This window comes from Lithobates pipiens, unplaced genomic scaffold (genome assembly GCF_037356315.1).
Source record: "Lithobates pipiens isolate NorthernLeopardFrog02 unplaced genomic scaffold, aLitPip1_a1.2 Scaffold_10, whole genome shotgun sequence".
NCBI classification, from domain to species: Eukaryota; Metazoa; Chordata; class Amphibia; order Anura; family Ranidae; genus Lithobates; species Lithobates pipiens.
Window position 1 is genome coordinate 108420462 of NW_027507686.1, and position 18261 is coordinate 108438722.

At 48.6% G+C, this 18261-nt stretch overlaps 6 pseudogenes; 1 reads left to right on the forward strand and 5 right to left on the reverse strand.

Annotated features, from left to right (window-relative positions):
* Positions 1-6065: 6065 nt before the first annotated feature.
* LOC143942544 (5S ribosomal RNA) lies at positions 6066-6184 on the forward strand (annotated as a pseudogene).
* A 7080-nt stretch (positions 6185-13264) lies between these two features.
* On the reverse strand, positions 13265-13384 carry LOC143949503 (5S ribosomal RNA; annotated as a pseudogene).
* A 95-nt stretch (positions 13385-13479) lies between these two features.
* Positions 13480-13598, reverse strand: LOC143944699 (5S ribosomal RNA; annotated as a pseudogene).
* A 103-nt stretch (positions 13599-13701) lies between these two features.
* Positions 13702-13820, reverse strand: LOC143946155 (5S ribosomal RNA; annotated as a pseudogene).
* A 3754-nt stretch (positions 13821-17574) lies between these two features.
* On the reverse strand, positions 17575-17693 carry LOC143955782 (5S ribosomal RNA; annotated as a pseudogene).
* A 160-nt stretch (positions 17694-17853) lies between these two features.
* LOC143952721 (5S ribosomal RNA) lies at positions 17854-17972 on the reverse strand (annotated as a pseudogene).
* Positions 17973-18261: the final 289 nt, after the last annotated feature.

An 18261-nucleotide genomic window follows, 5' to 3' on the forward strand; every position in this document is an offset into this window, starting at 1 on the left:
GTCCTGTCGGATAAGTGAGACATCCACCCTAACCTCCTCAAGTTTAGTTGTCAGTGTGGTCTGGCAGGTAGAAATTGCCTCAAGCACCTTCGCCGTGTCTGAGGTAGCAGGTTCTGCAGCCGGAGTGGACTGTCCACCATGTTGGCCCTCATAGTCCCGCGGGAACTTTACTAGAGATGCCGCCGCTGCAGACTGCTTCTTCGTCAGAGACATCGTCCCAATGTATACACAAGAAGGTAGCGGGTATTACACCGGTAAAATCGTAGGTAAAACAGTTAGTGGGCACCCAGGATCACTACAGGAGATCGCGGTAGGAGCGGAGCTCAGGTCACAAGCGTCCTACTCCATTGCTGTCCAGGCCACGCCCCGTGCCATAGGCTTCTTTTTATGTTGTTGGCTTTGAACTGTTTTTTTCGCTTGTTTCTCAAGGCGACCATCTTGGCGTTTGTCAAGAGGGTTGGGCGTGTCTTGAAGAGAACGCTTACGGCCACATCACCCTGAAAGCACCCGATCTCGTCTGATTTCAGAGGCTTAGCAGCGTCAGGCCTGGTTAGTACCTGGATGGGAGACTGCCTGGGAAGACCAGGTGACATAGAAGGGTCTGGCCTGGTTAGTGTCTTGATTGGGAGATCGCCTGGGAATACCGGATGCCGTAGGATTCTTTTTATGTTGTTGGCTTTGACCTGTTTTTTTTCCCTTGTTTCCCAAGGTGACCATCTTGGCATTTGTCAAGAGGGTTGAGAGTGCACAAAGAAATTGCCTACGGGCACAACGCCCTGAAAGCGCCCAAACTCGTTTGGTCTCAGAGGCTAAGCTGGGTTGGGCCTGGTTTGTACCTGGATGGGAGACCGCCTGGGTTTTCCAAATGCCGCAGGCTTCTTTTTATGTTGTTGGCGTTGACTTGTTTTTTTTGGTTTGTTTCCCAAGGTGACCATCTTGCCGTTTGTCAAGAGGGTTGAGCGTGCATTTGATCTCAGAGGCTAAGCAGGGTTGGGACCTGGTTAGTACCTGGATGGGAGACCGCCTGGGATTTCTCGATGCCATAGGCTTTAGTTTTAAGTTGTTGGCATTGACTTATTTTTTTAAATTTTTATTATTCTTTTATTAAGTATAAATATATAACAGTCAACCATACAGCATGACCCAGGGTCACAATTACATGGTAACAAAAAATAGGCAGCCAAATAACTCTGGGTTCTCAGAGGGGAGTCCTACAGTTTCATGCAGAAAAGAGAGAAACCCCACCTCCGACATGTAGTACAGTAGTACTGAGTAACGGAGTAGTGCAGCTCCGTTCAGACAAATGTAATCATGGAGAACAACTGGGACCACACCGAGCCAGCTTATCATGACCTACGTGAAGCAGAGTAAAATATGAGCCGGTCATGTCCAGAACCCTGGGGTTCTTCTGGGTCCCGAAGGAGACAAGGCATAGTCAAAAGGGAGGACGGGGGAAGAAGAGAGTGCAAAGACGGAGAGAGAGGAGGTGGGGGGATGGCGGCGGGGAAAAAAATAAAAATAAAGACAAAAAGGGAGGGGGGAATGCCACCCAGGGCAGACATGGCCTACGTAGGTAAACGTTAGATGTTCAGTCGTTTTCTGGGACAGAGGCACTGCTCACCTCCCGAATGTAGTCTCGAGTACCAGTAAAATACCTCCACGGCCGCCATGTAACACTAAATGCCTCTTCAGTGTTGTGAAGGGTGGCGGTCAATTCTTCCATCCGGAGAATATGATTGACTTTGGAATACCACAGCACCTTGGATGGGGGCTGAGGCTGCCTCCACAGTGCGGGAATGCAGGCCCAGGCGGCATTCAGGAGTTGCATCGTGAGGGGTTTTTTGTATTTTCGAACAGGCTGTTGGGTCAAGTGTAGAAGGCATGCTGCTGGGAACCCAAAAGTTCCTCAAGGCAGGGCATGCCCAGAAAAGGTGTCCCATGGTCCCCGTATCTGAATTTCACCTCCAACAAACATCCAGGATCGATCTATCCATTTTATTCAGAAGGTATGGGACTCTATACCAGCGTGAGACTATCTTGTGTCCTGATTCTTGATATTGGTTTGCGATGGAAGCTTTATGTACTAAGGTCAGGATCTTCCCTATCTGTTGTGGGGTAAATATGATGCCTAAGTCCCTCTCCCATTTGTGGATAAATGGTGGGGGTCGACTCCTCCTCCTGACTACTCAATAGGTTGTACAGGAGGGAGAGGGTGTGTCGCACAGGTTCCCTTTTTATGACAGATGGATTCATAGGGTGTCAGGTCTCTAGGAGTGTAGGGGGCCCTTTGTATGGCCAGAAGAAAGTGACGAAGTTGATAAGCACTAAACAAGTCAAGCGGAGGGTCAGAAAGCTCGGCGACAGTTTGCGTGGTCGGGAGCCCTCCCGAGGGCCACACCTCTCCCAGACGCTGTTTACCCACCACTGTCAACTATCGCAGTTTCTTGTTGGTAAATCCCGGTGGGAAGTCTGGATTACCTATAACCGGAGTCATTGGTGATGGCAGGGGAGCAATGTGTGTGCAGCGGAACAACCTCCGCACAACAGCCAACGTAGCTCCCACTACGGGGTGACCTCTGAGGTCTTTTGGTAGGGAGGACAGGAGCCACGGGGAGGTCAATAGGGGAATGGATCCATCCTCAATCTCCATCTCCACCCACTGCTTGTGTGGGCCATTACAATGCCAATCAACGACTCTCGCTAGCAGAGCCACTCTGTAGTATTGTCTGAGATCTGGGAGACCCAGACCCCCCTTGTCCTTTGGTCTGGCAAGCAATTGCAAACGGGCTCTGGGCGGTTTGCGCACCCAAATAAAGTCCCGGAGCAGCACCTGCAGTTGTCTGAAAAAAATTGGGGGTAACCGGATCGGTAATGTCTGGAACATGTATAAGATCCGCGGGAGGGCCGTCATTTTGAATGCATTACAGCGCCCGAACCAGGTCAGTGTTAAAGCATGCCAGTTTCCCAAATCAGATTTCAGTCTATCCAGGAGAGGGACAAAATTAAGCGGGTACAATTGCTCTAAATCCGCTGCGATGTCAACGCCCAGGTAACGTATAGATTTTTCAGCCCAGTAGAATGGAAAAGCGGAGCAGAGCCTCTTGGCCTCACCATCCGGGACCGATATATTCAATACAGCTGACTTGGCGCAATTGATTTTATAGTTTGATAGGCTGCCGTATCGCTGTAGAGACGCAAGTATATTGGGAAGCAAAATGTGTGGATTGGAGACGGAAAAAATTAGATTGTCAGCGTACGCCGCAATTTTGCTTTGAGGGTTTGGATATGCCAGTAATATTCGGGTCTTTCCGAACGTGACACATAAGTGGTTCCAGTGTCAGAATAAAAATTAGGGGAGACAGAGGGCACCCCTGCCTCATCCCATTAGTAATGGGGAAAGAGTCCGAGCACCACTCGTTCACCCGTACCGCTGCTGACGGCGTGGAGTAAAGCGACATTACCCAGCTCATCATGTTGGGGCCAAACAGTGTCGGGCCTGGTTAGTACCTGGATGGGAGACCGCCTGGGAATACCAGGTGCCATAGGCTTCTTTTTTTATTTATTTATTTTATTTAGTAGTATGCGACATACAATGCAAAGGCAACTTCACAGAATGTGTTATACAAATAGTTACAAACAAACGATCATATTGCATGGATATCAGAGCCAATGGTTAGAAGTCCGAGGAGAATAGCACGTGTACAGCTTTGCGGTCATATCAAGATGAGATTAAAGCTCCATCTCGTTGGGATCCTCTACCACTTAAAATATTATTGATACTAGCCCTGCTACCCTCGAAGAGTTTAGATATCCATAGATAGGGGAAGAGTATTGTGTAGTAGTCAAATGGGGTCGGAACATACCATTTTCTTTTCCCTTTTTTGAGTTTAGAAGGGAAATAGTAGAACTGAAAGGAGGGAGAAGGGGAAAGAGAAGATTGGGGAAGGAAATGGCAGAAAAGGAAAAGAAGGGGTAAGGGGGTGTCGTGGGTAGAGTGGATAGGATGGGATCCCCTCCCAGGGAGCAAGAGACGCCCTCGGCTCACCAGCTCATCAGCTGTCCAACGTTTGGAACAGCGATCTCCAATGATCACCATGAGCTTACTATGTCTCGCGGAGGTATTCTTCCGAAAAGCTAAACTGGGTCCAGTAGAACCATCTGTTCCCATGCTCCTCCGTTTTATCCCTCATTGTGGCAGTCAGGTCTTCCATTCGTTCAATATCATTTACCCTTGCGAACCACTGGGTCACCATTGGAGCAGATTGCTCTTTCCACTGACTTGGGATGCAGGCCCTAGCTGCATTGAGGAGATGTTTAAGTAAGGACTTATGATAATGCTTTCTCGACATAGGAGTTAGATTGAGAAGAACTGCTGCGGGATCATTGGCTAAGGAAATGTCTGTGAACTTGTGGATCAGTCTCAGGACAGGCTGCCAGAATGTTTGTAATTTAGGGCATTCCCAGAAAATGTGGAGAATGGTGCCAGCCTGTTGCCCACAGCGACAGCAGCGGTCAGATTGACCGGGGAAAATTTTGGCCAACACCACCGGTGTATGATACCAGCGTGTGATCAGCTTATATGAGATCTCCTGATATTTACTGCAGAGTGACGACTTATGGGCGAAAAAGAGTATTCTGTCCTTCTGTGGTTTGGAGAATGTAGTTTGTAAGTCCCTTTTCCATTTAGCTAGGAAGGGTGGATCCGTGGAGGATTGTGCGTCTGTCAGGACTTGGTAGGACCTAGAGAGGGAACCACGAATTGGGCCATCATCCAGGCAAAGTTCCTCGAAGGGGTGGAATTGTCTAGAGAAGAACGAATGGTTAGGTAGTGATCCGAGGAAATGGATTAGCTGTCTAGCTCTCCAGCTATCCAATGCAACAGGTACTTGCTCTAGCAGTATGGTCCCCATGGGAATCAAGCCCGTGGGTCCAAGAAATAGGGTTGCTCTCAGAAGCCCTTTCGGGGCTTGCCTGGTAAAAGCCTGGTCAGACAGGCCCGGAGGGAATCTAGGATGTCCAATAATTGGGGTCATAGGAGAAGGGAAGTTAGTCAGGTGGGAAAGGTGAAAAAAACTATCCATCTCGGCGAGCGAGGGGCCAATTAACGGGTGAGTAGTCACACAGGGCTCCAATGGCCTCCCCGCCCAAGGCAGACCAGCCAGTGGAACCCACGCCATCTCCAGCTCTAGCTTGACCCATAGCTTCAGTTCCCCATGCCGGTGTCTTATCACATATGGTCCCCCATCGGATAGTGTCCGCTGTGTACTGCGCATGCGCAGTACACAGCAACACAGATTCCGAAAATTGCCGAGCAATGCGCAGTACGGCGCAGACACTATATCATGGCCGGACAGTATATGGCAGAACACCGGCACCAGTCAACCACCGGTGTCATGTGCGTCGCTGTGTAATATAGAGCAGGGTCCGGGAAGCCAATACCTCCCTGCCATTTCGGTCGCAATAGCATTGCCCTACCAATACGCATATGTTTTCCGCGCCAGAGGAACTTGATAAAGATTGAGCGAACCGCATGAAAGAAAGTCTGGGGTATTTTGATAGGTAAGGCTTGTAGTAGATACAGAAGTCGTGGCATCACGTTCATCTTCGCGTTCAACACATTACAGCGTCCGAACCATGACAGAGCTAGTGGGTCCCATCTTTTAGGGTCCGCTGTAAGCCCATAGGCTTCTTTTTATGTTGTTGGCTTTGAACTGTTTTTTTTGCTTGTTTCTCAAGGCGACCATCTTGGCGTTTGTCAAGAGGGTTGGGCGTGTCTTGAAGAGAACGCTTACGGCCACATCAACCTGAAAGCACCCGATCTCGTCTGAATTCAGAGGCTAAGCAGCGTCAGACCTGGTTAGTACCTGGATGGGAGACTGCCTGGGAAGACCAGGTGCCATAGAAGGATCTGGTCTGGTTAGTGTCTTGATTGGGAGATCGCCTGGGAATACTGGATAGCGTAGGCTTCATTTTATGTTGTTGGCTTTGACCTGTTTTTTTTAGCTTGTTTCCCAAGGTGACCATCTTGGCCTTTGTCAAGAGGCTTCAGAGTGCCCAAAGAGAGTGCCTACAGCCAAATCACCCTGAAAGAGCCCAATCTCATCTGATCTCGGAGGCTAAGCAGCGATGGGCCTGGTTAGTACCTGGATGGGAGACAGCTTGGGAATACCAGGTGCCGTAGGCTTCTCATTATGTTGTCGGCGTTGACCTGTTTTATTTTCCCTTGTTTCCCAAGGTGACCATCTTGGCATGTGTCAAGAGGGTTGAGAGTGCACAAAGAAATTGCCTACAAGCACAACACCCTGAAAGCGCCCAATCTTGTTTGGTCTCAGAGGCTAAGCAGGGTTGGGCCTGGTTTGTACCTGGATGGGAGACCGCCTGGTTTTTCCAGATGCCGCAGGCCTATTTTTATGTTGTTGGTGTTGACCTGTTTTTTTCGCTTGTTTCCCAAAGTGATCATCTTGGCATTTGTCAAGAGGGTTGAGAGTGCCTAAAGAGATCGCTTACAGCCGCATCACCCTGAAAGCACCCTATCTCTTCTGATCTCAGAGGCTAAGAAGGGTTGGGCCTAGTTAGTACTTGAATGGGAGACGGCCTTGGAATACCAGTTGCCGTATTCTTCTTTTTATGTTGTTGGCGTTGACCTGTTTTTTTCCGCTTGTTTTCCAGGGTGACTATCTTGGCATTTTTCAAGAGGGATGAGAGTGCCCAAAGAGATTGCCTATGGGCACATCACCCTGAAAGCGCCCAATCTCCGCTGATCTCAGAGGCTAGAAAGGGTCGCGCCATGTTAATACCTGGATGGGAGACCGCCTGGAAATACTAGGTGCGGTAGGCTTCTTTTTATGTTGTTGGCGTTGACTTGTTTTTTTTGTTTGTTTCCCAAGGTGACCATCTTGGCGTTTGTCAAGAGGGTTGAGCGTGCCTGAAAAAATCTACTATGGCTGCATCACCCTGAAAGAGCCAAATCTCATTTGATCTCAGAGGCTAAGCAGGGTTGGGACCTGGTTAGTACCTGGATGGGAGACCGCCTGGGATTTCTTGATGCCATAGGCTTTTTTTTTAAGTTGTTGGCATTGACTTATTTTTTTTTTTTTGTTTTATTATTTTATTAAGTATAAGTAGAACAACATAAATATAACAGTCAACCATACAGCATGACCCAGGGTCACAATTACATGGTAACAAAAAATAGACAGCCAAATAACTCTGGGTTCTCAGAGGGGAGTCCTACAGTTTCATGCAGAAAAGAGAGAAACCCCACCTCGGACATGTAGTACAGTATAACTAATGCAGCTCCGTTCGGACAAATGTAATCATGGAGAACAACTGGGACCACAGCGAGCCAGCTTATCATGACCTATGTGAACCAGAGTAAAATATGAGCCGGTCGTGTCCAGAACCCTGGGGTTCTTCTGGGTCCCAAAGGCTAGTAAGGAGACAAGGCATAGTCAAAAGGGAGGACGGGGGAAGAAGAGAGTGCAAAGACGGAGAGAGAGGAGGGGGGGGGGGGGATGGCGGTGGGGAAAAATAGAAAAATAAAGACAAAAAGGGAGGGGGGGGGGAATGCCAACCAGGGCAGACATGGCCTACATAGGTAAACGTTAGATGTTCAGTCTTTTTCTGGGACAGGGGCTCTGCTCACCTCCCGAATGTAGTCTCAAGTACCAGTAAAATACCTCCAGGGCCTCCATGTAACACCAAATGCCTCTTCAGTGTTGTGAAGGGTGGCAGTCAATTCTTCCATCCGGAGAATATGATTGACTTTGGAATACCACAGCACCTTGGATGGGGGCTGAGGCTGCCTCCACAGTGTAGGCCCGGGCGGCGTTCAGGAGTTGCATCGTGAGGGTTTTTTTGTATTTTCGAACAGGCTGTTCGGTCAAGTGTAGAAGGCACGCTGCTGGGTTGTCTGCGATATCTACATTTCTGAGAGTTTTTATCATCCCGGTCACCTCCACCCAAAAGTTCCTCAAGGCCAGGCATGCCCAGAAAATGTGTCCCATGGTCCCCGTATCTGAATTGCACCTCCAACAAACATCCGGGATCGATCTATTCATTTTATTCAGAAGGTATGGGACTCTATACCAGCGTGAGACTATCTTGTATCCTGATTCTTGATATTGGTTTGCGACGGAAGCTTTATGTACTAATGTCAGGATCTTCCCTATCTGTTGTGGGGTAAATGTGATGCCAAAGTCCCTCTCCCATTTGTGGATAAATGGTGGGGTCGACTCCTCCTCCTGACTACTCGCACAGGTTCCTTTTTGTGACAGATGGATTCATAGGGCGTCAGGTCTCTAGGAGTGTAGGGGGCCCTTTGTATGGCCACAAGAAAGTGACGAAGTTGATAAGCACTAAACAAGTCAAGCGGAGGGTCAGAAAACTCAGCGTCAGTTTGTGTGGTCGGGAGCCCTCCCGAGGGCCACAGCTCTCCCAGACACTGTTTCCCCACCACTGTCAACTGTCGCAGTTTCTTGTTGGTAAATCCCGATGGGAAGTCTGGATTACCTATAACCCGGAGTCATTGGTGACGGCAGGGGAGCAATGGATGTGCAGCGGAACAACCTCCGCACCATTGCCGGGACTGGGGGGACTAGGATTCGGGGGCTCCCTCTCCGACCTGTCTACCCACCAACCCAAGTAGGACAGCGCTTTAAACCCAGTGTACATCTGGTAAGCGCTATAGCATAATTGTGCTGTTTTAGTATACCCTTCCTGTACTGTTGAGTGCGGACAACCCTTAATTTCCCTCTCCCCCTGGGGTTGAGGTGCCCGGCCTCTTTTTCCCTTTACCTTTCCTTCCATTTGCCCTTCCTTTCTCCCCCTTAGTTCCCGCCATGCATTACCTACCCAAAACCTACCTTGGTTCAACTTTCTTTGCTTTTCTCTGACGTCCCCCTCCCCCTCCCCGAGGAGCGATGGCAGACTCAGTCAAGGTCACCTCTCTAAACGTTAAGGGACTGAACTCCCCTGAAAAACGGTGGATCCTCCTGTGAGAACTGAAGACTTCCTGTACTGATGTGGCCTTTATACAAGAAACACATTTTAAAAATACTAGCCTCCCCTTTCTATGGTCGAGATCCTTCCCTAAGGTCTACCATTCTGCTAACCCCTCCTCTAAGACCAAGGGAGTCTCCATTCTGATCTCTAGCAGGCTCCCCTGGGTTCTCCAGGATTCTCTGGTGGACCCTGGGGGCCGATATCTTTTTCTTAGGGGCCACATTGGAGAGCGCCTTTTTACATTTGCCACTGTGTACGCTCCCAATGATCACCAAGACACGTTCCTCAGAACTACCCTGCACAGATTATGTGACTTTCGGGATGGGCCAGTTGATATTAGGTGGGGACTTTAATGTCCCCTTTCCCCATCGGTTGACACTTCTGCCTCTTGCTCCTCGCTCCTCATTTCCTCTAGAAATCGGATTACTAAGTGTTTACTGAATGACCAATTAGTTGATGTCTGGCGTCTGCAACACTCTGGGGAAAGGGACTACTCTTTTTGCTCTTCCCCTCACAAATCATACTTGAGGATAGACTTCTTCTTGATTCCACATGACTAACTGCACTTGGTGAGCTCTTCCTCCATCGGCCATATTACTTGGTCCGACCACGCTCCTGTAGCCCTTACCTACACCCTCTCTAGGAACCCCTCACCTAGGTCTCTATTCTGGCACCTTAATGAAAGCCTCCTCCAGATACAGGAAGTTTTAGCAGATGTGACCAGGGAATTGGACCTTTATTTCCAAGAAAACTAAACGCAGGACTGTGACCCGGGGATAATTTGGGAGGCTCACAAGTCAGTACTCCGCAGGGTACTTATCAGGCACAGGGCGCGCATCAAACGAACACGGAAGGAACAGCTTGCTAATCTGTTTCGTGAACTTGCCTCTGTGGAAGCGAAACATAAACATACCCCCTCACGGACCTTAGAGATTGAATTGGGGACACTCCGTACCCATATTGCTGACCTACTCCATTATAAAGCGAAAGCGGCACTCCAGTTTTGTCGTAAACTGACGTAGGAGTCAGGGGACAAATGCGGAAAAATCTTAGCCAGGTCGGTAAAGGAGTTGAAATCTGGCTCTTACATACCACAGTTGATAGATGAGAATGGCCAGAGGGCCTCTACCCCAACCCAAATAGCCGAAGTCTTTGAAAAATGTTACTCTGATCTCTACAACCTGCCCGATTCAGGGTCTGGACAGGACAATATAGACAGATATGTAACCGGTTCTGGTCTACCAACCCTCTCATCGGAATCACGGGAGTACTTGGAGGACCCGATCACACTGGAAGAAGTCCAGACGGCCGTGGGACCTCCGAAGGTGGGTAAGGCTCCGGGCCCTGACGGATATACCGCACAATACTTTAAGACCTTCCTCCCTATTCTCGGCCCGCGCTTGGTGAATTTATTTAATACTCTGAGCTCGAATGGGGATTTTCCTGAGGATACCCTTAGAGCCCACATCTCGTTGATACCTAAGGAGGGCAAAGACCCGGGCCTATGTGGGAGCTACAGACCCATTTCCCTCCTAAATTCGGTCCTAAAACTATTCTCTAAAATCCTCGCCACGTGATTGGCACATCACTTGCAGTCCCTTATACATATTGACCAGTTAGGTTTAATTCCCACCAGGGAAGATAGGGACAACACCATTAAGGTGCTTACCCTGATCCATAAAGCAAAGTCATCTGGGACCCCTTGTCTTTTCATGAGTACTGATGACGAGAAGGCTTTTGATCGGGTCAAATGGACATTAATGTTCTCGGTCCTTTGCCATATAGGTCTGAGTGAACGGATGCTGGCATGGATAAGTAAGATATACTCACGCCCTTCAGCTCAAGTCAAAGCGAATGGGGTTCTCTCATCTCCCCTTGACATCGGGAATGGGACCAGACAGGGTGGCCCCCTGTCGCCCCTATTATTCGCACTGTCATTGGAACCCTTTCTCTCCACAATTCGACAAAACTCAGACATAACGGGACTCCAAATGGGTACTATTGAGTGCAAGACATCTGCCTACGTGGATGACATGCTGTTCTCGCTGACGAATCCCAGAGTTTCCTTGCCAAATCTCCTTCGGGAATTCCAGATATACGGGATACTTCTTGAAATCAAAGGCCATGGGATTTGCAGTCCCCCCGCAAACGTTAATAGACTTGCAGTCCAATTTTCGATTTAAATGGACCCATACAGCCCTTAAGTACTTAGGTACTTACATTCCACCGGACATCGCGCGTACGTTTATGTTGAACTTCCCCCCACCCCTTGTCACTAAGATCCGCAGTTTGCTTCACGGGTGGCATTCTGGCCTCCATTCCTGGTTCAGGAGATGCAATCTCATTAAAATGAACATACTCCCTAAATTTACTTATCTTTTCAAAGCTCTCCCGATCCAGATTCCAGTCCTGTTTTTTAAGCAAGCTCAATCCTTGCTCACTCAATTTAACTGGGCCCACAAAAATCCCAGACTTAAGCGGTCACAGCTGACATTGTCTAAACAACAGGGAGGGTTGGTTCTCCCTGACTTGCGAAGCTACTACCTGGCCTCCCATCTGGGGCATGTATTGGACTGGAATCGAAACAAACTTTCTAAGCTCACTCCCGAATTCCGCTAAGAAGCGCCATGTGGTGCTATAAGTATTTACCCACAGAATTTATGTCACATCCCACTATAGGGGCTTAGTTGAAAGTCAGTCACCTGATCGCTACCCAAAACACACTCACGTCTTTGACTTCCCCCCTATTCCCTATACGTGGCCATCCAACCTTTGAACTGGGGACCCACTTAGAAATTCCAACCTAGACAATGCGTCTAAATTCGTCATTGATGGAAAATGGCCTTCTTTCTCAACCCTAACAGATCCGACAGGGCTTTTCCAACTGCCTTTTTGGAGAGCATCGCAACGACATAATTTTCTCTATTCCATCCCCAATCCTCAAACGTTCGCCCGCCCTCAGACGGAGTTTGAGACTCTATGCAGGAGCGAAGGCACTTTGGCCCACATTCTCTCTCAAACAGATTACCCACACTTAACCTGTCTGTCCAACTGGGAAAAGGACCTTAATTGCTCATTTTCCCCAGCACAGAGACAACGCATTATCACTTTGGCTCTCAAAATGTCGCTGTGCACGAGGATACAGGAGACAAATTTTAAACTTCTCACCAGCTGGTATTTGACACCATCAAAGCTGCAGAAATGTTTCCCCTCTTCCTCGAACATATGCTGGAGGTGTGGAGAAGAAGAGGGCACGTTGCTGCACATTTTTTGGTCCTGCCCCAGCTTGGTGGACTTCTGGACAGAGATCCGATGCATAACACAAAAATTCACAGACTTCTCCATCCAGGAAGAGGCTGCATTCTTTCTCTTGCACCATTCACAGATTCCCATTAAGAAGTACAAAAAAATCAATTTTGCGGCATGTGATAAATGCGGCGAAATCCTGCATCCCTCTCTATTGGAAAAAATGTTCCCCCCCTTTCATTACTCACTGGCTTAGGAAAATAGAGGACATTAAAAAAAATGGAGGACTTGATCCTCACATCACAAGGTAAACAATAATTTTTTAAACAAACCTGAGACATCTGGAATACCTTTATATTCTCGCTGGAAGGATGTCGCCTGCTATCGCCTTAGTGCTCTGAGCTTTCTTTGACTGGCCCCTTGGACAGTGGCTGCCATCGTGTCTCGTCCCCTCTTCTCCTTTTCTGATCTTTCAACCCTTCTCTTTTCTGCCTTCCTCCCCTATCTCTCACCCCCTCCACCCCCTCTCTCTTTTGGAAAGAGTGGAAAATTGGGAATGACGGCCCCACACCCCCCTCTGGATGGGACCTGGGGTTTGTGTGACCCTGGATCTTGGTACAGTACTTTATCCGTGCCTCGAATCATTGTGATTGATGGAAGGCAGACTCACAGTTGCGAATATACCTGTATCAAGTATTGTTCAGCTGCTTTTTGCTCTGTATTTCTCTGTTGCATTATGTACTCGGGGGACCGTCTTCCCCTATTTGGAGAAAAAATTATATTTGGAAAAAAAAAAGAAGCCTACGACACCTGGTATTCCCAGGCGGTCTCCCATCCAGGCATTAACCAGGCCCGACCCTGCTTAGCCTCCAAGATCAGACGAGATGGAACAGATTCAGGGTCATGTAGCCGTAGCCAATATCTTCAGGCACTCTCAACTCTCTTGACAAACACCAAGATGGTCACCTTGGAAACAAGCGGAGAAAACTAGGTCAATGGCAACAACATAAAAAGAAGCCTACGGCATCTGGAAATCCCAGGCGGTCTTCCATCCAGGTACTAAACTGGTCCCAACCCTGCTTAGCCTCTGAGATCAGATGAGATTGGGCTCTTTCAGGGTGGTGTGGCCGTAGGAGATTTCTTCAGGCACTCTCAACCTTGACTAACGCCAATATGGTCACCTTGGGAAACAAACAACAAAATCAAGTCAATGCCAACAACATGAGAAGAAGTCTACAGCACCTAGTATTCCCAGGTGGTCTCCCATCCAGGTATTAACAAGGCCCGACCCTGTTTAGTCTCTGAGATCAGACGAGATCTGGTGCTTTCAGGGTTATGTGGCCATAGGCGAGCTCTTCAGGCACTCTCAACCCTCTTGACAAACACCAAGATGGTCACCTTGGTGAACAAACAAAAAAAAAAAAACAAGTCAACGCCAACAACATAAAAAGAAGCCTTCAGCACCTAGTATTCCCAGATGGTCTCCCATCCAGGTATTAACAAGGCCCGACCCTGTTTAATCTCTGAGATCAGACGAGATCTGGTGCTTTCAGGGTTATGTGGCCATAGGCGAGCTCTTCAGGCACTCTCAACCCTCTTGACAAATGCCAAGATAGTCACCTTGGGAAACAAGCGAAAAAAAAAAACTGGTCAATGTCAACAACATAAAAAGAAGACTACGGCACCTGGTATTCCACAGCCATCTCCCATCCAGGGACTAACTAGGCCCAACCCTTCTTAGCCTCAGAGATGAGAAGAGATAGGGATCTTTCAGGGTGATGCTGCTGTAAGCGAACTCTTTGGGCACTCTCAACCCTCTTGACGAATGCCAAGATGGTCACCTTGGGAAACAAGCGAAAAAAAAAAAATGAATCAACGTCAACAACATAAAAAGACGCGGAGAAGGCCTTTGACAGGGTGGCCTGGCACTTTATGCAGGCCACCCTGGAACATATAGGTCTTGGCCCCAACATGATGAGCTGGGTAATTTCGCTTTACTCCACGCCGTCGGCAGCGGTACGGGTGAACGAGTGGTGCTCGGACTCTTTCCCCATCACTAATGGGACGAGGCAGGGGTGCCCTCTGTCTCCCCTAATTTTTATTCTGACACTGGAACCACTTATGTGTCACGTTCGGAATGACCCGAATATTACTGGCATTATCCAAACCCTCGGCGCACCACAAAATTGCGGCGTACGCTGACGATCTAAATTTTTTTCGTCTCCAATCCACACATTTCGCTTCCCAATATACTCGCGGCTCTCCGACGATACGGCAGCCTATCAAACTATAAAATCAATTGCACCGTCGGCTGTATTGAATATATCGGTCCCGGATGGTGAGGCCAAGAGGCTACGCTCCGCTTTTCCATTCTACTGATCTGAAAAATCTATACGTTACCTGGGCATTGACATCGCAGCGGATTTGGCGCAATTGTACCCGCTTAATTTTGTCCCTCTCCTGAATAGACTGAAATCTGATTTGGGAAACTGGCATGCTTTAACACTGACCTGGTTCGGGCGCTGTAATGCATTCAAAATGACGGCCCTCCCGCGGATCTTATACTTGTTCCAGACATTACCGATCCGGTTACCCCCAATTTTTTTCAGACAACTGCAGGTGCTACTCCGGGACTTTATTTGGGCGCGCAAACCGCCCAGAGCCGTTTGCAATTGCTTGCCAGACCAAAGGACAAGGGGGGTCTGGGTCTCCCAGATCTGAGACAATACTACAGAGCGACTCTGCTAGCGAGAGTCGTTGATTGGCATTGTAATGGCCCACACAAGCAGTGGGTGGAGATGGAGATTGAGGATGGATCCCCTATTGACCTCCCCGTGGCTCCTGTCCTCCCTACCAAAAGACCTCAGAGATCACGCCGTAGTGGGAGCTACGTTGGCTGTTGTGCGGAGGTTGTTCCGCTGCACACACATTGCTCCCCTGCCGTCACCAATGACTCCGGTTATAGGTAATCCAGACTTCCCACCGGGATTTACCAACAAGAAACTGCGACAGTTGACAGTGATGGGAAAACAGCGTCTGGGAGAGGTGTGGCCCTCGGGAGGGCTCCCGACCACGCAAACTGTCGCCGAGCTTTCTGACCCTCCGCTTGACTTGTTTAGTGCTTATCAACTTCGTCACTTTCTTCTGGCCATACAAAGGGCCCCCTACACTCCTAGAGACCTGACGCCCTATGAATCCATCTGTCACAAAAAGGAACCTGTGCGACACACCCTCTCCCTCCTGTACAACCTATTAAGTAGTCAGGAGGAGGAGTCGACCCCACCATTTATCCACAAATGGGAGAGGGACTTTGGCATCACATTTACCCCACAACAGATAGGGAAGATCCTGACATTAGTACATAAAGCTTCCATCGCAAACCAATATCAAGAATCAGGATACAAGATAGTCTCACGCTGGTATAGAGTCCCATACCTTCTGAACAAAATGAATAGATCGATCCCGGATGTTTGTTGGAGGTGCAATTCAGATACGGGGACCATGGGACACATTTTCTGGGCATGCCCGGCCATAAGGAACTTTTGGGTGGAGGTGACCGGGACGATAAAAACTCTCAGAAATGTAGACATCGCTGACAACCCAGCAGCGTGCCTTCTACACTTGACCGAACAGCCTGTTCGAAAATACAAAAAAACCCTCACGATGCAACTCCTGAATGCCGTCCGGGCCTGCATTCCCACACTGTGGAGGCAGCCTCAGCCCGCATCCAAGGTGCTGTGGTATTCCAAAGTCAATCATATTCTCCGGATGGAAGAATTGACCGCCACCCTTCACAACACTGAAGAGGCATTTAGTGTTACATGGAGGCCCTGGAGGTATTTTACTGGTACTTGAGACTACATTCGGGAGGTGAGCAGCGCCCCTGTCCCAGAAAAAGACTGAACATCTAACGTTTACCTACGTAGGCCATGTCTGCCCTGGGTGGCATCCCCCCCCCCCCTCCCTTTTTTTCTTTATTTTTCTATTTTTCCCCGCCGCCACCCCCCCCTCCTCTCTCTCCGTCTTTGCACTCTCTTCTTCCCCCATCCTCCCTTTTGACTATGCCATGTCTCCTTACCAGCCTTTGGGACCCAGAAGAACCCCAGGGTTCTGGACACGACCGGCTCATATTTTACTCTGGTTCACATAGGTCACGATAAGCTGGCTCGCTGTGGTCCCAGTTGTTCTCCATGATTACATTTGTCCGAACGGAGCTGCATTAGTTATACTGTACTACATGTCCGAGGTGGGGTTTCTCTCTATTCTGCATGAAACTCTAGGACTCTCCTCTGAGAACCCAGAGTTATTTGGCTGCCTATTTTTTGTTACCATGTAATTGTGAGCCTGGGTCATGCTGTATGGTTGACTGTTATATTTATGTTGTTCTACTTATACTTAATAAAAGAATAAAACAAAAAAAAAAAATAAGTCAATGCCAACAACTTAAAAAAAAAGCCTATGGCATCGAGAAATCCCAGGCGGTCTCCCATCCAGGTACTAACCAGGTCCCAACCCTGCTTAGCCTCTGAGATCAAATGAGATTTGGCTCTTTCAGGGTGATGCAGCCATTGTAGATTTTTTCAGGCACGCTCAACCCTCTTGACAAACGCCAAGATGGTCACCTTGGGAAACAAACAAAAAAAACAAGTCAACGCCAACAACATAAAAAGAAGCCTACCGCACCTAGTATTTCCAGGCGGTCTCCCATCCAAGTATTAACAAGGCGCGACCCTTTCTAGCCTCTGAGATCAGCGGAGATTGGGCACTTTCAGGGTGATGTGCCCATAGGCAATCTCTTTGGGCACTCTCATCCCTCTTGAAAAATGCCAAGATAGTCACCCTGGAAAACAAGCGAAAAAAAACAGGTCAACGCCAACAACATAAAAAGAAGAATACGGCACCTGGTATTCCAAGGCCGTCTCCCATTCAAGTACTAACTAGGCCCAACCCTTCTTAGCCTCTGAGATCAGAAGAGATAGGGTGCTTTCAGGGTGATGCGGCTGTAAGCGATCTCTTTAGGCACTCTCAACCCTCTTGACAAATGCCAAGATGATCACTTTGGGAAACAAGCGAAAAAAACAGGTCAACACCAACAACATAAAAATAAGCCTGCGGCATCTGGAAAACCCAGGCGGTCTCCCATCCAGGAACAAACCAGGCCCAACCCTGCTTAGCCTCTGAGACCAAACGAGATTGGGCGCTTTCAGGGTGTTGTGCTCGTAGGCAATTTCTTTGTGCACTCTCAACCCTCTTGACACATGCCAAGATGGTCACCTTGGGAAACAAGGGAAAATAAAACAGGTCAACGCTGACAACATAATGAGAAGCCTACAGCACCTGGTATTCCCAAGCTGTCTCCCATCCAGGTACTAACCAGGCCCATCGCTGCTTAGCCTCCGAGATCAGATGAGATTGGGCTCTTTCAGGGTGATTTGGCCATAGGCACTCTCTTTGGGCACTCTGAAGCCTCTTGACAAAGGCCAAGATGGTCACCTTGGGAAACAAGCTAAAAAAAACAGGTCAAAGCCAACAACATAAAAAGAAGCCTACGGCATCCAGTATTCCCAGGCGATCTCCCAATCAAGACACTAACCAGACCAGATCCTTCTATGGCACCTGGTCTTCCCAGGCAGTCTCCCATCCAGGTACTAACCAGGCCTGACGCTGCTTAGCCTCTGAAATCAGATGAGATCGGGTGCTTTCAGGTTGATGTGGCCGTAAGCGTTCTCTTCAAGACACGCCCAACCCTCTTGACAAACGCCAAGATGGTCGCCTTGAGAAACAAGCAAAAAAAACAGGTCAAAGCCAACAACATAAAAAGAAGCCTATGGGCTTACAGCGGACCCTAAAAGATGGGACCCACTAGCTCTGTCATGGTTCGGACGCTGTAATGTGTTGAAGATGAATGCGATGCAACGCCTTCTGTATCTACTACAAGCCTTACCTATCAAAATACCCCAGACTTTCTTTCATGCGGTTCGCTCAATCTTTATCAAGTTCCTCTGGTGCGGA